This window comes from Haemaphysalis longicornis, unplaced genomic scaffold (genome assembly GCF_048455015.1).
Source record: "Haemaphysalis longicornis isolate Haplotype H1 unplaced genomic scaffold, Haemaphysalis longicornis Haplotype H1 scaffold_3, whole genome shotgun sequence".
NCBI classification, from domain to species: Eukaryota; Metazoa; Arthropoda; class Arachnida; order Ixodida; family Ixodidae; genus Haemaphysalis; species Haemaphysalis longicornis.
The window spans coordinates 197,344,986-197,369,120 of NW_027526335.1; positions in this window are offsets into that span (position 1 = coordinate 197,344,986).

Below are 24,135 nucleotides of genomic sequence, written 5' to 3' on the forward strand. Positions count from 1 at the left end.
CGATCCTACGAACATATTGAAGCAAAAATTTTCTATCATGACAAATAAAAAAAATTGTGTACATGCCGTCAACAAAACTAATATTCGTAGGCTTAGACGGAGGCACATAGAGACACAAATGAAAAATAGCGTCGGTCACCCCACCAGGCTCAAATTACGAAGGCATGCAGCAGCCATCACGCAGCTTAACTACCACCTCTGATTTTACGTCGTTCATACTTAGCACCTGCCACGGCCACAAATAGTTATGCCGCCCTTTCATAAAATAAAAGACTTTGCGAAAGCGCTCGCGAAATTTGTAGGTCTAGGTGTGTTTCATATGCAGTGAGTATTTCTTGCCTGCTAAGTAGAACCCTCTCTATGTATTCCAAGGATAAACTTCACAAAGATTTATTACAGTTCTGAGCGTTTGAATTGGGGCAAAAAAAATTAAACTATGATTTCGTTTCAGTTTTATTAACCAAAAAAGATAAAAAGCTACCCGCTAGGAACGTTAAACTAGCCATTTTACGTCGCCCTAGCATTTCTCGCAAAAGGTGTTATCCGCCTACTCGCGCATTTTATAGTTCTGGCACTTGGCCTGTGCGCACAATTCGAATTACACACCCTGCTAAGTCAAAATGTTCCCACACGGCAGCTCACAGTTATTTCCGAATAGTTTCGATCGCTGTGACAGTGGCACCAACCAGTTCGCGTTGTTTTTCGCACAGTACTTGCACTTTCCTAATGTCTGCGCTCACCAATAGGAGAGGCTGCAGCTCTCATTAAATATTTAATGGCAAAGCATTACTTTCGTAACACGGAAGAGCAAACACTAATTTAAAACCCTTACTCTAGAGGCGTTATTTACGTTTTCCTCAGGGTGATCTGACTCTTATAGATCTGGTAGGAGACGGGGGTTCGTAAATCAAATTAAGGATCAGAGAAATCCCCTGCGGCAGCAGAATGCTCCCACTCTCACGAAAGTCGTCTTTTTTAGGGCACTCTTACGCAGCAAAGAGCAGAGGCGCCTGCGTTTTCTCCAAACCACCTGCTTTTCGTCCATACAATCTTTCCTTAAGCTATCCGACATCTTCTCGTGGTTGGGAATTTCATTTTTATATATCTTTGCGATTAGGCTTTCTATCTTCCGCCCAAAGAAGATACAATTTAACAGACCTCTTTTCGGCAGCCTGGCCAGTACGGTCTTGTGATGTGGCACCGCTGAGGGTTGCACCCAGCGCCATATCCTGATGAGCACTCTCAGTGGTTCGGTGCGGACTTTACATTGGGAGGTTCCGACAGTTTAAAATTTGTTGTGAAGAGAACCCTGAGTCGACATGACGTAAATTTACCGGCTTTAACAGCTTTCTAAAAACATCCATCCGGAATATTTTATTAATTTATTGATTCAGAATTTAATACACGTCTTTGCAATGTTCTTTTTTATGAGTATCGCAAAAGACCATGCGACCCGTCGGTCAGCAGCGCAAGAAGCAGTGACGTCAAGTTAAGAACATTGGACGGTTAAACGCCGTTTGTGTATACTAGTTTGTAAAGGTGTAAACCACACAATTTTGATACGTGTCAAAAAAAGTTCCTATCCACCTGAGTGGTGGCGCTACAACATTGGTTGTTTAGCAAATATTGTAGAACAACTCAGACTTACTGCCTGGTCACACAAAGTTTTCTTTGTATGGTTTGCGTTTTTCACCTTAATTCTTTTCGCTATCTTAACTGCGTCGTATCAGATGGCACAAAGCCGATCAAGAAAAAAATATGCCGCAATTCGGAGGATTATGTACTAAGGCGTAGTGTGCTCATGCCACTTATCTAGCGTGTGAGATCTTTACAGCCAAATACATTTATGAAAAGCGAAATATGTTTGATAATTTTATAATTGTAAAGTTTTCTTTTGTTTGCTTTTGCCTACGATGTACGAATGATTGCATGTACATATAATTGCATATACTTAACAATGGAGTGCCTTTACTTCGCTAATTGTGTTTATTTTTTTTTTGTAGATGCAAGAGGTATTGCAGAGTTGCTCCGTTGAAGCAACTTTTACGTATTTCCAACGTTGTTATGTGTACTTTTTTTCAGCCTTCAGTTTTGGGAGGAGGTATATAGGATGCATATAGTTTTTTGAGATCTTTTCCGTAAAATGTTTTTTTTTTCTCTCTTTAATTATTCTGGTTTTTCAAAATTATGTTGGACACGTGATCTCCGCTGACGCTATCATGCCGCTTGCAGGTGTTACCTCCGCCGAATCTTCATTTGCGTTGAAATTCAAGGTGTTACACTGTTGCCAATTTTTACTATTTTTAATTCGCATTTTGACATTTTTTGCGGACATTTCTGGTTTATTATTCGGGGCTGGGGAGAAATGTATAAATGCATATTTTTATTTTGGCAGATCTTTTTTGTGAAAAATTTATTTTGACATTTGGTTTTTAAATTCTGTTTGACCAGTCATCTCCATTTACGCTACTAAAACTATTGCACATGTTACACTCACCAAATCTGCAATTTTGATCGAAAATTTCGGTCGAAATTTTGGTAATGTTTATTCTTCGTTCGAGCGTTCTCTTGTGGACATTTCTGTTTATTCTACGGTTTCGGGGGGGAGGCGTGTTAGACGCATACTTGTGATTTCGTCAGATTATTTTTTTTCAAAATTTTCATTTTATTTTTGCAACTTTTTTTTTTCAGAATAATGTTCGAACATTTATCGCCACTCACGCTATAAACCAATCACAGGTGTTGCTTTCGGCAAATTTGCCTTTTGCGGATGTGCAGAGGTTTACACGGTTCGCCATTCTTGCTATTATATATTGATATTTTGAACATTCTTCTGCAGATATTTTTCTTTACCCTTCGGTTTGGAAGGGGGGCTCGGGTGTATAAGTTGTATATTTTTATCTTGTCAGATAAGTTTGGAACATTTATTTTTCTCTGATTCTTACTCTTTATTTCTGATAATTATGTTGCATTCATAATCTCAATCCACGCTGTTATAATTACTACAGGTGTTACATCGACAAGCGTACATTTTTGTAGAAATGCAGGCCGTTACACGGTTTGCCATCCTTGCTATTTTAATTCGTATTTTGGGCGTTATTTTCGGACTTTATTTATTTATTTTTCGGTATTGGGGCGAGATGTACCTATTTATTTCGGCCGCAGATTTTACTGAAAATTCCATTTTTATCTTTTTCTTTTTTAAAGTTTTTTTTAAATCCTCCTTAGCAATTATCCCCATTTACGGTATTAAAGTTATTACAGGTGTTACTTTACCCAAATCTGCATTTTTGGTTAAAATGCAAGGTGGTGCACGTTTCGCATTTTATGCTATTTTTATAGGACTTTAAACGTTTCCTGTGAACTTTCTGTTTAAAATTTGGTTTTTGTATGAGATGCATAAATTGCACATTTTTGATTTTGTCCGATCATTTTGTGAAAAAGTTATGTTCTGAATTTTTTTCTATTTTCCGGTTTTTGAAAATTCTGTTCCACCATTCATCTCAATTAACGCTATTATAACAATTTCAGGTGTTACTTCCGCCAAATCTGAATTTTTTGAAAACTGAGGGGTTACACAGCCCTGGCCGGGAGCGAACTCGTCACAGAATGCTACGCATTCAAGAAATTTTCGCGTATTGAAGAAACTTCCCAACCGTGCGAAGCCTTCTCCTAGTGCATCATTTTCGATGCCTCAGGCACCCAGCCAGAAGCGTCAGGATCGTCCACTACCCGAAAATTCGGTATAAAATCCTATTCTCATTTTTAGCCCAGCATTCGGCTGTAGTTGTAGTAAAATATAATACGCCCACAGCTTCAACCGTTTTCTTACTGTTGAACGCTTCTGCAGTAAGCCACAGGTGAGCATATTAAACTGACTATGAAGCATTAAGAGCAACATTACTTGCGAGAAAAAAATGAAACTGCGTGTAGGCGATCTACAAAGTGCAATATCAGTGAATCTCACTATTTATTATCACGCTTGGTAACTCTTTACGGAACTCTTACGCAGCAACGAGCAGCGGCACCTGCGTTTTCTCCAAACCTCCTGCTTCTTGTCGATACAATTTTCCTTAAGCTATCCGACACCTGGTTTTTTTGTTGGTGATTTCATTTTTATATACCTTGGGCGATTAGACTTTGTAGCTTCCGCCCAAATATGATACAATATAACATACCTCTTTTTCGGCAGCCTGGCCAGCCCGGTCTTGTGATGTGGCCCCGCTGACGGTTGCACCCAACGCCATTTCCTGATGAGCACGTTCCATGGATTTGTTCGGTGTGGACTGCACATTGGGAGGTTCCGGCAGTTTTAAAGGGGTGGTGAAGAGAAACCTTCGTCGACATGGGTTAAATATACCTGCTTTGCAGCTTTCTAAGAACATCAGTCCGGAATTTTTTATTAATTCATTGATTTAAAATTTCAATACACGTCTTCGCAATGTTCTTTTTTTATGGGCGTCGCAAGAGACCATGCGACACCGTCCGTCAGCAGCGCAACAAGCAGTGACGTCAAGTTGAGAACTTTGGACGGTTAAACGCCGTTTGTGTATAGTAGGTTGTGAGGCTGTGAACCACACATTTTGATACAACGTGTCAAAAACAGTTTCTATCCACGTGAGTGAAGGCGCGACAACATTGGTTGTTTAGCAAATATTGTAGGACAACTCAGACTTACTGCCTGGTCCCACACAGTTTTCTTGGTGTGGTTTGCATTTTTTACCTTAATTCTTTTCGCTATCTTAACTGCGTCGTATCAAATGGCACAAAACCGATCAAAGAAAAAATATGCCAAAATTCGGAGGATTCTGTACTAAGGCGTACTGTCCTTATGTCACTTTTCTAGCTTGTCAGTTCTTTACAGCCAAATATATTTATGAAAAGCGACAGGTGTTTGATAATTTTATGATTGTAAAGTTTTCTTTTGTTTGCTTTTGCCTACGATGTACGAATGATTGCATGTACAGTGCTCACGGATTGAAACGCGACACTGCGAGCGCGTGGCCGCCGGTACATGCAGCGCCGTCCGTGGACGCTCGTGAAAGCTAGGTGTTGAATTGTGGTATACCGCGAGGATGAGAGCGTGTTGACCGTAGGCTTATTGCTTCCTGTTGCCAATGAGCGGGACTATGGTTACCCGCAGCGACAGCTGGGCGCTGGGGCGTTGCGAGCCTGGAGCGCCGGAAGGCGTCCATATGCTGACGGTAATAGCCCGGCTGTGCGCGCAGCCGATTTCGCGACATCGTGTGCGCACGCTCTTGTTACGCGTGCCCTTCCGATGCGGCACAGTAAAGTTCATGTGAGGCACAGACACGCTCACCTGAATATAAGAAACTTCTGTACGAAGGCACAGCAAACTTTATTCCAGGATGTAAACTCAAAAAAAAAAACGAAGACGCCTTTGCAGGCACGAGTGAAAAAACAGCGCTAAAAAGACAGGACAAGAAAGGACACAGGACCACGGCGCTGACTAACAACCAAATGTGTTTTATTTCCTCAGTCAGCATATATACTTCACCACTATCACAAAGCAGTGACAAACAAATTGATTGGAATACTCAGCCTGCGCAGAGGCTAAGAGGCGATCAATCAGACATGAATTTTATCTCTTTTGGAAGGAGAGAAATCGAGGGGATGCTAACACATGCCTCGCCACTGTTGTGTATGTGATAGGCTTCTGAAATGAGACGCGCGCATTCATCGTGGTATTTTGACAAGAAAGTGGTATCTTCAAAAACTGGGTGGCACTTGCATTTCTTACAATTCTTACAATGAATGGCTAACTGACTGTCAGCAGCTTGTTTTTTAACCTTATTCGAATGTTCCCGCAAGCGGTCATTCGCGCACCGCCCCGTTTGACCGATATAATAATTCCCGCACGAAAGAGGAATTTTGTAAGCAACACCTTGGCGACATTCAACAAACTTCTGCTTATGTTTCTTAGTACATCCGCTTGTTTTCTTCCTCCCCTCTCGATTCACTTTCTGGCACAGACTACCGAGCTTATTTTAGGCAGAAAACAATAGCTTGACGCCTGCCCTGCCGACAACCTTCTTGAAATTGTGCGCCACCTTGTGCACATATGGGATGACGGCTATTTTTTGCTGCGAGTTTGTCTCCGATTGTATGCAACTGAGCGTTTTTTCTTAAGGCCTGCTAAGAGGCTTTCAGCAATGTTAGCCAAAAGCGTTGCTGGAAAACCTGCAAGCTTCAGGCGTGCTACTTGCGACAGAAAACTTTCATCAACTTGGTGGTCACAAGATCTACTTAGCGCCGCCTTCATGCACGCTGTTGCAATGCCACGTTTTACAATCTTCGAGTGGGCAGACGAAAAAGGAAGAAGGCTCTTTTGAGACATTGGCGCATAACGCCAACAGACATGGCTATCTGAGAACGCGAGCTCCAAGTCTAAGAAGCGTAGTTTGTTATCTGAAGGGTGCTCAGTCGTCAGTTCAAAACAGCTTAATTCTGCGACAAACACGTCAAAGACAGCCTTAGCAGCAGGCTGCTCGTCCGAAGGGTTAGTGCTGTAAAATATTAAAAAGTCATCCACATATCGCATCACCTTAACCGCGCTCGTCTGACTTAGCTTGCTCTCAAGCTTACGGTCGTAGCTGGCTAATAAAATGTCACTAAGAACAGGGGCGATGCAAGATCCTATGCACACACCTTCCCACTGTATAAAAAGCTTATCATCCAGGCAGATGAAGGTGGATTGCATATAGAACTTTAAAAATTCTAAAAACCTGTCTACAGTGGTTCCAAATGCGTTCTGAAACTTAATAGCCGCGTATCTGTCAATGCAATTGCTCACTTCGGTACACACTTCTTCCTGTGGCAGCGAATAATATAAATCCTTAATGTCCACGGAAAACGCATTCACTCCAACTGGACACTCCTCCCGGAGATAGTCAGAGACAGTACCTGGCGTCCTAATGAGGTAGGGGTCGTCGACTTCAAGAAGACACAAGCATCTTTGCAGAAACCTACCAAGTTCTCGCTGCCAGCTACAACCGTAAGCTTGAGAGCAAGCTAAGTTAGACGAGCGCGGTTAAGGTGATGCGATATGTGGATGACTTTTTAATATTTTACAGCACTAACCCTTCTGACGAGCAGCCTGCTGCTAAGGCTGTCTTTGACGTGTTTGTCGCAGAATTAAGCTGTTTTGAACTGACGACTGAGCACCCTTCAGATAACAAACTACGCTTCTTAGACTTGGAGCTCGCGTTCTCAGATAGCCATGTCTTTTGGCGTTATGCGCCAATGTCTCAAAAGAGCCTTCTTCCTTTTTCGTCTGCCCACTCGAAGATTGTAAAACGTGGCATTGCAACAGCGTGCATGAAGGCGGCGCTAAGTAGATCTTGTGACCACCAAGTTGATGAAAGTTTTCTGTAGCAAGTAGCACGCCTGAAGCTTGCAGGTTTTCCAGCAACGCTTTTGGCTAACATTGCTGAAAGCCTCTTAGCAGGCCTTAAGAAAAAACGCTCAGTTGCATACAATCGGAGACAAACTCGCAGCAAAAAATAGCCGTCATCCCATATGTGCACAAGGTGGCGCACAATTTCAAGAAGGTTGTCGGCAGGGCAGGCGTCAAGCTATTGTTTTCTGCCCAAAATAAGCTCGGTAGTCTGTGCCAGAAAGTGAATCGAGAGGGGAGGAAGAAAACAAGCGGATGTACTAAGAAACATAAGCAGAAGTTTGTTGAATGTCGCCAAGGTGTTGCTTACAAAATTCCTCTTTCGTGCGGGAATTATTATATCGGTCAAACGGGGTGGTGCGCGAATGACCGCTTGCGGGAACATTCGAATAAGGTTAAAAAACAGGCTGCTGACAGTCAGTTAGCCATTCATTGTAAGAATTGTAAGAAATGCAAGTGCCACCCAATTTTTGAAGATACCACTTTCTTGTCAAAATACCACGATGAATGCGCGCGTCTCTTTCAGAAGCCTATCACATACACAACAGTGGCGAGGCATGTGTTAGCATCCCCTCGATTTCTCTCCTTCCAAAAGAGATAAAATTCATGTCTGATTGATCGCCTCTTAGCCTCTGCGCAGGCTGAGTATTCCAATCAATTTGTTTGTCACTGCTTTGTGATAGTGGTGAAGTATATATGCTGACTGAAGAAATAAAACACATTTGGTTGTTAGTCAGCGCCGTGGTCCTGTGTCCTTTCTTGTCCTGTCTTTTTAGCGCTGTTTTTTCACTCGTAATCATGAACCAACCAGCCAAAATGCGTACCTTATTACTTTGCAGGCACATTCGCATGTGGTGCGGTGCATTAGTACTTCCTCGGCTCTCCTCTTTTTTTAGTTTATATCGTGGAATAAAGTTGGCTGTTCCTTCTGGCAGACGTTCGCTTTATTCAAATAAGCGTGTACATGCACATTATCGGTGCTGCATCGGAAGGGCACGCGTAACAAGAGCGCGCGAGCAATGTCGCGAAATTGGCCGCGTGGAACGCCGGGCGGCTACAACCGGTGCACAAACCCGCTTCTGCGCTCCAGGATCACAGCGCACAGCTCTCGCAGCGGGGAACTACAGACCCGCCTATTGGCAACCGGAAGCAGCAAGCCTACTGTCAAAACGCTCCCACCCTCGTGGTATACCACAATGCAACACCTAGCTTCCACGGGCGTCCACGGGCGGCGCTGCATGTACCGCAGGCCTGCCCTAAGCTGCGCTAGTATTAAACCGAGAGTGTAATACATGGTTGTATTAGTCCTTTTTAGTAAGATAATATGTCATCGCCCCGCTTCAAAGGGGAAACCAATAACCATCACCAATCATCATCATCATCATCCACGCGGTCGCAGTGTCGCGTTTCAATCCGCGAGCACCGTACGTATCTTGGCATATAGTTAACAATGGAGTGCCTTTACTTCGCTAATTGTGTTTATCTTTTAGTAGATGCAAGGGGTATTGCAGAGTTGCTCCGTTGAAGCTACTTTTACGTATATCCAACGTTGTTTTGTGCACTTTTTTGCAGCCTTCAGTTTTGGGAGGCGATATATAGGATGCATTTAGTTGTTGTTTTTTCATATCTCTTGCGTAAAATTTTATTTTTCTTTGTTTAAATATTCTGGTTTTTCAAAATTATGTTGGGCAAGTTATCTCCACTGACGCTATCATGACGCTTGCAGGTGTTACTTCCGCCGAATCTTCATTTGCGTTGAAATGCAGGGCGTTACACTGTTCCCAACTTTCACTATTTCTAATTCGCATTTTGACATTTTTTGCGGACATTTCTGGTTTATTCTTCGGTGCTGGGGAGAAATGCATAAATGCATATTTTTATTTTGGCAAAAAGTGTTACACTAGGCGCAATAAAACATAACCTAAAACAGGCACCATGACACATTAGAAAACTTGCATACCTCACTCTCATTCACCCTAAAATTGAATACGCATCTGCCATCTGGGATCCAAGTCAAGAATACATTATGCGTGATATTGAATCCCTGCTAAACTGTGCTGTTCGTTTTATTTTTTCTGATTATTTCCCATACGCAAGCGTCACAGCGCTGAAAAATCGAGCCGAGTTGGCTTCATTATCACTTCGTCACCGGCATGCTCGCGTAACACTTTTTCATAAAATGTATCATCATGAGCGCCTTCGTGACGATTTTTTTCACTCACCCACTGTTACATTTCCACGGCGCGATCATTCTTGTAAAGTTAAGCGCATCACTTGCCATTCATTTGCGTTCGCAAACTCATTCATTCCGCGCAGAATAATAGACTGGAATAAACTACCACAGCACATTGCCACAGAAGCTAAACTAACAAAATTTCAAGACTTTTTAAAAAATGAAGTGACCTAATTCTGTTCTTGCTTGCATATATTGACCTTTTTTCTTTTTTTGCTGTGATGTGCTTGCATTTCTAGTTATATATTTTTTGTAGTTATGTGTTTAAAAAATTCTTAGTGCTTGTATTTTTTTGCTATGTTTGTAATTTATCATTCTGTTAGCACCCATTCATGTTATGTTCGATGTATGCGCATGCTCCCCCCTATGTAATACCCTCGTACGGAGGGCCTTTAGGGGTACTTGAATAAATAAATAAATAAATAAAAAAAATCTTTTTTGTGCAAAATTTATTCTGACATTTTGTTTTTAAATTGACCAGTCATCTCCATTTACGCTACTGAAACCATTGCAGATGTTACACTCGCAAAATCTGCAATTTTGTGGAAATGCGGGGCGTTGCACGGCGCGAAAATTTCGCTCATTTTTATTCTTGGTTTGAGCGTTCTCTTGTGGACATTTGTGTTTATTCTACGGTTTCGGGGGGAGGCGTATTAAACGCATACTTGTGATTTTGCAAGATCATTTTTTTTTTAAATTGTACTGTTTATTTTTGCTACTTTTTGATTTTTCAGAATACTGTTCGACCATTGATATCCGACCACTCACGCTAAAAAACAGTTACAGGTGTTGCTTTCGGCAAATTTACCTTTTGCGGATGTGGAGAGGTTTACACGGTTCGCCATTCTTGCTATTATATATTGATATTTTGAACATTCTGTGGATTTTTTTCTTAACTCTTCTGTGTGGGAGGGGGGTCGGGGTGTATAGGTTGTATATTTTTATCTTGTCAGATAAATTTGGAACATTTTATTTTGCTCTAATTCTTACTCTTTATTTCTGACAATTCTGTTGCAATCATTATCTCAATCCACGCTATTATAATTACTACACGTGTTACATCGACAAGCGTACATTTTTGTAGCAATGCAGGGCTTTACACGGTTTGCCATTCTTGCTATTTTTAATTCGTATTTTGGGCGTTATTTGCGGACTTTATTTGTTTACTTTTCGGTATTGGGGGGAGATGAACCTATTTATTTTGGCCGATGATTTTTCTGAAAATTCTATTCTTATCTTTTTCTTTTTTATGGTTTTTTTAATCCTGCACTAGCAATTATCTCTATTGACGGTATTAAAGCTATTACAGGTGTTACTTTACCCAAATCTGCATTTTTGTGAAAATGCAGGGTGGTGCACGTTTCGCATTTTTGCTATTTTTATAAGTATTTTAAACGTTTTTTGCGAACTTTTTGTTTATAATTGGGTTTTTGTATTATATCCATAAGTTGCACATTTTTGATTTTGTCCGATCGTTTGTGAAAATGTTATGTTCTGAATTTTTTTTCTATTTTCCAGTTTTTGAAAATTCTGTTCCACCATTCATCTCAATTAACGCTATTATAAGAATTTCAGGGGTTCCTTGCCCCAAATCTGCATTTTTGTGAATATGGAGGGCGTTACACAGCCCTGGCCTGGAGCGTAATCGTCACAGAATGCTACCCATTGAAGAAATTTTCCCGCATTGAAGAAACTTCCTAACCGTGCGAAGCTTTCTCCTAGTGCATCAGTTTCGATGCCTTAGTCGCCCAGCCACAAGCTTCAGCATCATCCACCCCCCCAAAATGCGGTGTAAAATCCTATTCTCATTTTTATCCCAGCATTATGCGGTAGTTGTAGTAAAATATAATAAGCCCACAGCTTCAACCGTTTTCTTACTGTTGAACGCTTCTGCAGTAATCCACCGGTGAGCATTATAAACTAACTGACTTATGAAGCATTAACAGCAACATTAATTGCTGGAAAGAAATGAAACTGCGTGTAGGCGCTCTACAAAGTGCAATATCACTGATTCTCACTCTTTATTATCATGTATGGTAAGTAAAATATTTGATTTTAACTTCCGACTACTGGAAGTTCCTTTGATGAGAGTGCTCATGAAGTGAAGTCCTGTTTTAACCTGTGGGGTATTTATCCCATTAAGCCAGAAACTTCTCGTTCACCTCGCTATAATGCTTGTGGGTTACCGTAATGATATTTTCTACTATAAACAATGGTGACAGAGTTTTCCAAATACCTGTCTTATGTCAAACATGGTTACTTATGCCTGGGCATAGCCTCCTGTTTTCGGGCCGCTCCACTCGCCCGTGTAGTTGTAATTCACGTTACCGGGTAAGCAAAAAATCCTTGGAGGGAGTTCGCTCATGTTGACCCATCAAGTAGGAGGTCTGACCCTGCCTCCATAGCTCTGCATCAATTTCCTCATTGAACCTGTATTGTCGTCGCATCTGACTTTGTAACCATGCCCTACACCGACATGGTGCACTTACAGGGTGAGCTATGACAATCTTACTAGCATTACGTCACTTCATGACTTGAGCAGGAAAGCCCAAGAGATCCCATAAGTGCATTGTGTGCCTATTGGCCGATGCCGGGCAACGAAAAGGTTATGCATGGTTTGTACGTCAAGTGTCTACAGAGTGAATACCCACAAAGCACAATTTATTTTGAAAATAATTGCAGGACACTTTTAATGTGGCCTCTTTGGAATTTCCTGTACTATCTTTCCACTTTCGCTTTGCGAGACACTGATACTGTTGGCGGTTTTAAATCTGCTATCGGCCACCCGCCTTATTGTTCTTCAGATGTTTGTTTACTTCAGCAAAAGAAATACGCGTTTTTGCATGGCCTGATAAATTTTATTTTGTGTGTAAAGACATGCAGTAAATCCTATATATCCGGCGCAGTTACTATACGGTACGTACTACAAACTTAGCATTGTAAAAACTAATTTTAATCAGTTAAGGTACAAAAATATTTTATAACATTTAAGCGGTGATGTATTTTAAAAGACAAAAGCATTACCTTCGCATTAGCGTCACTATGGAGGAGTTGACTCCAGGTCCTCCAGCGGCTTCGTAATATCGGTGGTATACCAAACCGCTTGTTAATGAGTTAGCTTGCTTTGCAGTTCCGATGGCTGGCCTTCCCTGACAAGAAGAAAGCATTTGTCTCAGGTTAGCAGCAAACCATTTTTCAAAGCACTGTAGCCGTCGCAGGTCATTTTTGCGTTTGCTGTATATATCTTTCGCAAGTCGTGTTGGGTTGAGCACGAGACCCGCTTGAAGACAGAAAGGTAGCAAATGATGCCTGAATCACTCCTTAGAAAGGCAAACTTGTATTTTCTAAGCTCTTAGGTGCTTGTTTTACCATTAACGTAGTTTATTCAGTTCCCTAGATGACAGTCAAGCCCCGCAGAACGACACAGTACGTGACTTCAGTAAAATGCCCATACACGAAATACATGTTGGCGGGTAAGTAGAATGTGCCGGTTATATTTCGCTTTCTAGCCGCAAGCAAGATGTAGGATAGTGAGATCTTCTTCAGTGGAGCTTTTTTAGCGAAAGGTAATCGAAATCCAAGAGCGCCGTTGCTGTGATGGTGACAGGTCGGAGCACATTCGAGTGTCATCGGCAGCACAGCTGCATTGTGTGGCCAAAAAATGTGGCCTCCCCCCCCGGCAGGTTCTATCTATCTGTGGTTTGAGTTCGAGTTCTGGTCGCCGTGACAATGACATACATATTTACGGAAGCGGACGTGATAGATACCACAGCTCTGAGAGCAAAGAAATTTGATTCTTTGAATTAAAAAAACCCTGAAACATTTTTTTCAACTTTTTTTGAAATCTTAAATTTTTGCAGAACGCAGTCACCCAGCATACCCAGTACTTAGAATAGGAGATCGCCAAGTACCTCAGCCAAAAATTACTTCTCTGTGCCCATCAGAAAACTTAGAAAATCGCTCGAAAGATTTTTCTCTTTTTCCCCGTCTTGACGTTTTTGAGAGGCCCGAATTACGTCCCTGAGACCATGTAGCAGCTGTGGGCCGGTTTTCCTTCAGTTGCAGCAATGAACGCTTTTCGATGGGAACTTTGAAAATAAAGCCAGAAAAACAAAGAAGAACCGGAAGGCCTACCTGGTGCGACGAGTAAATCACGCAGTCCGCTCCATGCTGGCGATAGCTGTACCTTTCTCAGTGCTTCCAAACGAGAAGGCAAGAGTGAAAGCGTTTATCCCATGGTCTCTTTAAGGATTGTGAGTTTTATAGCCTTTTGGAGTGCTTTTTTACTGCCAAGCAGTATATGTCTAACCTCCACAGTTTTCATTCCGGTGTCATCGATTTACTCGGCGCCACTCCAGGGCTCCTTCTCACCACCGCTGACACCCCTTCCACAACTATTTCCCCCCTCGCCTCTACCGAAGCCCCTTTTGCAAATCGCGCAGTGGGCAGCTAAGGGCGGTATGCGGTTATCAGATGATTACAAAAATAAACAGAAGCACGGATGGGCGTAAAAAACGCACTGACGATTACTACCTTCCCTAATATGAAATTTGTACACATCGTGAGGTGCCGTCTTCTCGGTAACGGCTCTTTCTCCTGCGTATCAGGAAGTGTTCGCAAGATCCGCGAATGTACGGTGGCGTGCGCTACTCTGCTGCAACCTCGCAGTGCGCAGCCGCCGCCGGCCAGCATGTTGCAAATAGGGTTGGAACTTCTCGCGCAAATGTGACGTGGTTCAGATTAGCCCCGCACAAGGAAGCCGCGAGCAAGTTGTTGCTTATCGTGTTGGAACCTCCCGCGCAGACGTCACATGGTTTGGATTAGCGGATAATCGAACAGCTTCCGGTGAAGTGTCAGGGGGAGGGCGTTGCATGGTGGCGAAACATGAAACATGCGAGGGACAGGCAGTGAGAGTGATGACGCCGTAACCGCACGTGTCCTACGCCAGTTCACCCTTAGCTAGAAGCTCCTCTCCGTTTTCTTTCTTTCAGCCCAGGTAACGGCTGCCAAAGGGCTGTCCCCTAAAACTACCGAAACCCGCCCTTCACCATTTCCACTCAAATTCTCTTCCCCAAGTAGCTGCGAAACCCTCCCGGTAGAACCCGGTAGAAGAGAAAATTCATCTATCAAGATGAAGATAACCTTCCCCAGCTGAAACGCCGGTTTAAGCCCATATTTTATTGTCTTCTAGGAATTCCTTCCAAGTGACATTTTCGACTGTGTCTTGCACGCCTACATATGCGCCCTCAACAGCTGCCTGTTTATGCGTGCACGGTTTGTGGATAGAAAAAGAGGGCGTGCAGCACAACTACACTTCATACCGCTACCGATGAAATGCCGGTTGTGTTGGTATTTAAATGTCGAATTTACATGGCTCAATTCGGTTTGTCGGCTGTCCTCACTCGAGTGTTTCGGGTGTGGGTTGATGTGTTACGCAGACACCTTACACACACAGAAAGTTGCATACGAGGGGAGAGGAAAACGGACATATTTTAACGCGAGAATAGAACTCAAGGGCTCCTAGATTTTAGACCCTATGGGACGGATGCATGTCGTTCGTTTGGAGGACAAAGAACAAGAATCGAAGCGTTCGCCCGAACACAAGCGCGAATGAATGCAAAAACAGCGGAAATCTCCTGGCACCGCCGTTACCACCTCAAGTTCAGTTCGTCGAGTAGCGGCTTATCTCTCCCGGATAAACAGAAAATTGCCCGCTTGCAACGACGGCGTGAGCAAATATAACTTTAGAGGGCTTTCAGGGGGTATTTTCGATGGCGTCTGTCAATTTTAAGCACGCGCACATGACAGGTTGCCGGTTTATGCGTGCGCAGGTTTCTAGTAGAGAATAGTAGGGGTGGGGTTAGGCAAGGCGTTCACGCGCAGCTATAGGTTTCATGCACGGATGGATGGCATGCCCATTGTGCTGGTGTGAGTTTTTAACGCGGACGTTAAACGGCCCGATAGGACCTTTTCGGAGTCCTTTGTGGTAGAGCGAATTCAGTTTGCGTGTTAGACTATATTAAGATTACCGATGCGAAACCCGGCTCGTGATAGATGGACGTAAAAAAAACTGCCATGTCGTGCAGTTCGGTTGGCTGAGACGTGAAGTGACGGTATCCTTAAAATTAATACGACAGTTGGGGCAACAGTCTAAACCCGGCCTTACACAAAGAGTAAGATGCTTACGACGCGGGAGGGTCACAGATTGTTCCTTGTTTATCTGCAAAAACAAAGCTTGGATCCATCAGAGGTTCATTCAGCTGAATGGCTAGGAAATATGCCCAATCGCAAATTACGGTCAATGTTTTTTGTGATGTGCACCCCGTGGACTGCGTCCAGCTTTAGAGGTCATCCTTCTTCAAAGAGTGGAACAGCACTAATTTTTTTATTACAACTTGCATGCGGGTCAGTGTATCATTCACATATTCGCCGTGTTTTTGGAAGATTGATCTGTCTTTCTGTACTCGCTGGCAATTTTACCAATGCTGAAATTAGCTTTTATTAGTTAGCCCTATTTTTTTTTTCAATTCTTGACGACTCGTTCGCGGTTGGTAGGGCTTCTGTCTCTTCTCATTCTGCGAGGGTTTAGGGTACTCATTTGCATACAAACGTTTTGGAACGCAACAAAAAAGGGTATATTCAGTTGAGTGCGACACTTCCCGCGTGTAATTTAGCGCACGAAATCAACACATTTAGAGCACTGAAAGCCACTGAGGAAAAAAAAAGTCAGACGTAATCTCCCGCTTCAGTACACTATATCAAACCCCGTTCTCATGAACCCCAAAGTAACGAGATTCTCAAAGTTACGAATATTTTAGTATTCCCCGCGAGATTTTCTTATATTTTCAATGTAAAAATGTTTCATAACTACGAATTTCAACATAGCGGATATTCCGCAATAGCGCCCGTAATTAATTTTCCCCTTTATAATTCAGGAACATCAGCATTACGAATTCGGCTGAATATAACCGCGCAGCAACACTCGAATAAAACCGAAACCTTTGTTCCTGTGTGTGTTCCTAGAGTGCAGTAGCTATCATTATCACCATGTCGAATGCCAACAGTTTGCGCCACCACAAAGCTGTGGCTTGTTGTGCAGTAGCCTAGCAGGACTAGCCGAGTTTGCCTCTTTTTTTAGATGCGACTGCATCTCATTCACTCGCCTTGTCCCTTCATACGCCGTTGTTGTTGTCCGTCCACACCCCTCCCCCATTCTCCTGGCGGCGTGAGCTGCGCTCTCCGCCGCTCACCCCCTCTCCTCTCCGATAGCGAACACTCTCTCGCGAGGGGCATTGGATTGGATTCGATTGGCTTGGCTTGGCTTGGCTTGGCTTGGCTTGGATTGGATTGGATTAAAGTGGATTGTGTTGGATTGTGTTGCGTCATAACCGCGCCACGTTGCGTCATAACCGCGGCAGGGAGTTCACGGCACGTTTCACGCGATGGGAGAATCAACCTAACGGAAACAACAACGGAACTCCCTATGTGTCGCACCTACACAGGGGTTCCCGCGAGGGGAGGTGGGAGAAATTTTCTCTCGGTATTTTAAGTTCCGGTGGCCGGCCGGTCGTTGTTCACGCTAATCACGTGCGCGGGCAGGTATTTGTTTGTTCTGGTGATTTTGCAACGAAGTTCGTGCGAGATCCAAAGATGAATCCAGCTAGCGACAAAGCAAAGAACTAGCCAGAGCAGTCATCATCTTTACTGACGATGACTCCTCCAGGAAGGCGGCTGTGGTTCCCCGAACACAGAAGAAGATAACATTATTGAAGAGCTGATAACAGCGCATCGAGGCACCTTTTAAGAGGCGTTTTTTCTTCCTCGTGTTGCTACGCAACTGTTTTAGGGCCAGTATTGCCTTGGCGTTGCCAAGTTTAGTGTTAAATATCAAGACCGGAGTTTTCATCCTCAAGCGGGAATCGCAAAAATGAATTATTGTCATTCCTTTTTTATAATTTAATAGTCGGGGCACGCTAACATGTTTTATGATGATACTGTCCTTGACCGGGCGCCGCGGATGCATTGTCAACTTTTCTATGAGGCAAACAGATGCGCTTTCTTTATATGAGCTACAGTCCTCCTCAAGGTTGACATTAGTGAGGCATGAAATAAAACTTATATGACACAGGAATCTAATGAAGACGACCAACACCGTGCCATTAAAGCCATGTGTTGACGCAAGCAGTAGGTACAGCTTGCGTTGACGCAAGCAGTAGTTTACCTAAGCAGTAATTGACGGGTAGACGTGAATAATGTACGGAATTGTCGTATGATCGTGGAGCTGAGAGGATGCATGAAGCATAACGGCGTCACGCCTTGCAGCGGTTCATCGTGCAGCCATTAATGAAACATTTTATGACGCCTCATAGGACAGTTCCGACACTCCCTGTTAACTTTTTTGCTGTTTTTTTTTCAAGAGAGCGTCTATGCGCTAGCCTTGAATGCTGTGTCGGTGGTCACAAACTGTTCCACGTGCTGTGTTATGTGTGAACCGCCGTCGCAATGGAGCTGCATTGCAATAAGCTTGAGCCGGGGAAGCAAATCCGTGTATAAGGCTTCGCTTCCAAGTGAAAAAGACATCTTGTTCTGTGATTCATTTTAAGTGCATATTTTCTCTGGTCCATTTCAGCTTGAAGATGACTTCTATAGTAGATAGTTACGGCAACAAAAAACCTTTTAACGTAGCCTAATTTACGCAGTATGTGAAATACACGCGCAGCGGTCTGAAAACAACAAACGTACTTTCTAGGAATGCCTATAACGCTTTTTGAATATTTTTCCAACCCCTCTCCCTATTCTTCTGACGTTGACGGCTTATGCATACCTTGAACCTACTGGATTCTCTGTTGTGGTTAATGAAGAACAGATAGCTATAATTCGTTTTCCCCATTCACTGCGGAGGAAACCACACATCCGGAAATCAGACGGACTGCGATACTCCATAACGTACTGATTGTCAGACATAGCACTATCAGTCCTGACAACAGACTGAGTTTTCTATTGTGAATACTGTAAAACGTATTTTGTTAGAATGCTTGCTGTTTAAAGGAAATAGAGTGGCCCCACTGTTTTTTAAACTGTTTTCCTGTGGCCTACTTTAAAAAGACGCAAAGCGAGCTATGTAATTAAAATCTATCGAAATAAGGTGATCGGGCCGAGCCGCAAAATCACCACAAACCATGTATAATCCGACGGCTCGTTTCGACAAAGAAAAATACCCCGTATGCAGTAAAAATAATTGACGTGAAACGCACCTACAAGCCTGATCACCTGTTCTCTCGGGGAAAATTAGTATAGGATGACTAAAAACATGTTCAATTTGTTCCTCAAGCTTTAACCATAATTTTAGCACTTTCTATTAGGTGATCTCAGCAATCGTGTTTTAAAACCTTGCATTTTCGTTGAAAGTAAATAGCTATGCTCTCTAAATTTGCTCATCGAACTTAAAATGTTCTCATTTCAAACAACTAGGAAACACTGGAGCGGAGCGTTGGTAAATCTCCACTTTTGGTAAATCTCCTCCTTGAATTTCGCAAGATCAAAAAACAGTGCGTCTTTCTGGAGGCCTCACAAGAGTTTTCGCAACGAGGCTACGAATAATCTAGAACTAATTATGCTTTTGTTACGCAGTGAAAGTTGGAATTTTTGTGAGCATTCCGTTTACAATAAAGATATTCCGGGACATGCGAGTTATCCCGCAGAAAAGAAACCGATACGCTAATGTTATTGCGTTCGGATTTCCAGATGGTTAATTCCTAAATTGATAATATATGCAGCCACTCGCACAGTCATGGACGCAAAAGATGCCTTCAGTGAAAAGAAACATGAGCAAGAAGTAAGTTCGAGAAAATGGTTTAGGTTTCATACTGACGCACCGTTTTTAAAGACCGTCGCACGGCTTTTTTTTCGTCTCTGTAGTGACGCCGCATCGTGGCTTTCTTAAGGCGACTACGTGGCCGTCAGAAATTTCATAGGCGGGCCTCCACCATTTATATAACGCCACAAAAACCTTCAAAACGCATGAGCACTGACAGCTTCCAGGAATGGTGCAGATGGAAGACGCACATCATTAGGTAAAAGATGCAATGCACGTGTGTCTTATTCGTATTCGTGGTCGCCAACACGCACGTGCAATGGTCCATGTAGCCCAACCCTTCACCGGGCAGGCACTGCAAACGGTAAAGGGCTATGACAAACGGGAACCGCTTGTCCCCCAAGAGGAAGATTGCCGCGGAATATAATTGCCTCTGCGCTCCATTCCAAAAATGACATCTGAGCTTCATTGCTCACTTCGGTTGCCGAATCGAGGGTGTTGTTGTTCAAAAACTTTAATTTGTGCCTAGTGTCTTGGGAGTTGTCGCCCCCTCCGGGAGAGTTGCGCTCAAATAGCCCGCGCGGAGTTTGGTAAATGAAGTTGACTGCGTAAAATGTAAAACGCGTGGTTCGCCCCATGAGGAGTTTGTTAAACGTCTGTGTGCGTTGGAGGCGTGAGATATAAAGAGGAAAAAGGGTAATCGAGAAGACGTAGGAGAGATAAGAGGGGAATAGGACAGCTTACAACATAAGGGTAAGGGAAAGCGAAACGCAGCTATATTGAAGCATAGAGCTCGGTTTGGGTATACCAAATATGAAGTAGTGAGAGAGTAATGGTTCCGGGTCTCAAATTTGCGAATGCAGTGCTCTGCTTAAAATAAGACGTTCTTGGAGCCCTTGAAGTGAACCAGAGAACGGTAGGCCATTTGGGCTGAGGAGCGCATAGAAAAACAACTAACGAAGCAATGCAGGGAGATATGGGGTGGGCGTCGTTTGAAGTTCGAGAAGAGCAGAGCAAAATATGTTTTGAAAGGAGGTTAAGAGCAATGGATCAGCGATGGTGGGCAGCTAAGGTTTTTAGGTATCTATACTTGAAAAGCGTGGACACACACTGGCTAAGGAAGACTACAAGGTTAGCGATGAAATACTGAAAGAACAGTGGAGAATTTAAAACAGCCAAGGTAACCGAAACAGAGGCAGGGCAGATAGAAAGGTATAAATGGAGAGAAAAACCTGGAAGCTAAAACGTAGTTATAGATGTAGAGGGCTGAGAAGTTAGGCGTCCGGAAGGAAAATTTGTGCGATAATTCCGGGGGTAGTACTTTGCTTCTTGAGGCTAGAGCAGCTTGCTTGCGAACTAAGAGCTTTGTGGGGATGTTTGCACGAAGTGACGGGGTATGCGTTGTCTGCGGAAAAAAACAGAAACAAAGCGGCACAGAGTGTTAGAACGCGATGGTATCCATCCAAATCTACATGAGGGAAATACTCGGCTTCCAGAAGGCCTACGATTTAAGGGTAGCACCGAGGGAATAAACTTCAAGTCTGTCGAGACGACGAAAAGATTATCATGCTGATGGACGAAAATTAGAGAGGGGAATGTTGCCTAGGACAGCTACCACCTGCAACAGAAATACATAGTATTTTGTGCGTAATAAGTTTTTTTGTGCCTGCCCTAAGAGCAGCGCTAGTATTAAACGAAGAGTGTAAAACATAGGTATATTTGCTTCTTCTGTTAAGATGACACGTCATCACCCCGCTTCAAAGGGGGTCCCAATAGCAATCATCATCATCTTCATCATCATCATCAAAGGAGAAGGAGGAGAGGACGAAGAGGAGAACAACGTTTTTGATGTTATTCTCAGGAATGGTGTTTCCGAAATGTATTTTCGATGGTTGCCGAATCTGATTTAATGATATTTAACGAATAATTGATATTGCGAAATATTTTTCATTTTATGCCAATACTGTTGCTGCATAATTCTTTGGTTGCGTCTAAGCTCACGTAATTACCTCCTGGAAATTCGCACAGCAGTTTCCATTAAAGCTGGCAGGCCTAAAATGTGCTGCGTAACATTACGTCCAAACGTAGCCTAACGTAACATAGCATCAACGAACCTAACGCAACCTAACTGAACGCGTCATAACCTACCAAAAGCCAGTAAACCTGCAACAAACGTAATCTAACCCAGTCCAACGACGCGGAACACAACCTATATAAAACGTAATTCAACCCCTTCTAGAAGTCCTGCGCGTCGACCTCGTGATATAGTAAAAAGCAGAACAAAAAAACCATCAACAAAATTACCATGACCTAAAAATTCCGAAAGCTTAAAAAAAACATCTCAATGACGGACTCGAACCTGAGCCTTCTCGTTTAAAACCAAGTACTCTACAAAAGCGCGGCAGGGGCAGCTGCGAACACGGCTTTTTAGGGAATATTTATCCCATCGAATCTCCGGGTACCATTCTTGGCCAATGAGAAGCGACTGCGTAAGAAAGTTTTGACGGTAATTCTCACGGTTGCCGTAATAGTCGACACTACCTAATTCTTTGTTTGCAACAAGAGAAACTCCGCAATGTATTTTTTCCCACCAAAGTTGCCGCAGCTGAATCGGCGCTCTGGCCCCGTCAGGCTGTCTCTGCAGCTTCTTGGCAGCGTGGCCATTGACATTGACGACATCGTACCACTGTTAAAAATTCAAACATATTCTCATTTGATTTGATTTATGTCGAACTTGATGCAGACAACCAAGGCACGCTGGAGTGCCGACGCTGCCTTGTGTAGTCATTGCAGCGCCGTGTTTTGTGCAGGGCCAAAAATCATTTGAGTATACTCATTTAAATTGAGTTAATCGCAATTTCACAGCACTGCGAACGGACGAAGCGTGTTTTTATTTGCATCAAATGCCTGTTTGTGGGTTCCCTCCAACTTCTGGAGCGTGTGATTGGATAGCATTGCTCGGATGTCGTGCTAAGATCAATACTTTCTTCAAAAATCGATCTCAGAAATTTAGCAGTCGAAAAAACGCTTAGGCGGAGGCTTGATTTATTAATCTGGAAAATAGAAGAACAACATAACGTGTTTTGGGAAGTGCCCAATCCGTCAGTGTCATGTTTAGGGAAAACCAGAGAAAACCAGAAGTTATCTCGACTGAGAAGTACAGTTTTGTGGCTGAGACTTCACGATAATGTGTTGCACATCTCCTGCACGTTCTACGGAGTTGGCCGGCCTGTAACGAATGTTGTGGAAACAGAGATATGTTGCAGAATTTAAGGCCAGTGCAAACTCCACCGGTGAAGAATAATGTACTAGCATTTTTGAACGGACGCTGTTCGAGAGGCACTGCTGCTATGGCGTCAGCACCGAGTACCTGGCAACTTCTCGTACAGGTAGAAGTCTCGAAAGAATGGTTGATTTGAGTGAGTTTCCGCGCACTTGTGCTACGAAGCACTCTAAATGAAAATACCCCGAATGGGGAGTAAATTGCTTGTCCTCTAGCGTCCTCCGTATACGGAGTTTTATTCACTCCGCTAAAAGGGAGTATCTAGTAAACTCCCCTAAGGGAGGGAGCTTTTTCAGGCATTTAGCGGAGTGTTCTTGATCTTATTATTGCGCTGAGGAGGGGAGCCTTTGGGGGCATTTAGCGGAGTATATCATGCTGTCAATTACTTCGTTGAAGAGGAGTTTTTTATGGCATTTAGCGGAGTGTTTTATGTAAATAAGAACAACCGGAAGGAGGCGTATAACCATCCGGAGGAGTATTTTATGTCGCCTAAAGCTCCGCCACGACTAAGTGTTTTTGAGTGTCTATGAAGTATTTGATGTTTTAAAAAGCCACACTGAGAGGGGCAGTACCGAGACTTGCAAGGAACGAAACACATTTATTTTCTTGTCAACTTCAGCGTCAACTTCACGTCAATTTCAAATTTATAATAGAAGAAATAGCACGTCAGGTTCACAATAGAGCAAAATATTCGCGTTCAAAAATATATCAGCTGATACCCAAACATATAGATGGAACATGAATAAATACGATAATTGAGTCTAAGTCACATCTAGAAACAAATCGCATCAAACACAAATGAAATGCCCATCAGTTGAAACATGAAGTATAGTGGAAAATATATGCGGCATCAGCCATACCGTGGCCCATTGGGGTTGTGCTACTGAGCCCAAGGATGGTGGTACGATCCCGACCACAGCGGTGTTTTTTGTTTTCGATTAACGCGAAAAACAATAAATCTCGTGTGTCGATATTTTCGCCACGTAAAAGAACCTCGGGCGGCCAAGAATCCTTCATTACGGCGGGCCCCGTAGTGATAGCAGCTTGGGCTCCTTGAAACACCGATATACTTTATTTGCAGCTCCAATGTAAGCCCATGACTTCTGCGTCTATTCTGCTCACTCATAAGCGCAAATTCCAAAGAAAGTGATCAAACGTTGTAAAGCGGAAGTTAGATGTCTTCCCTCTTTAAACCGTGTGATTGATTTAAAAACAAAAACAGAAATCAAACTGAAAATCATGACCATATTTGGCGAGTATCATTATTAAAAAGTTTGCAACACAAGAATGACATGACCATAGCCATGGTACAAAAAACTACGGAAAGGCTAACTGAATTCAGAACAACGCAGGCAGTACCGAAAAGCCACACACATACGACGTCTCAA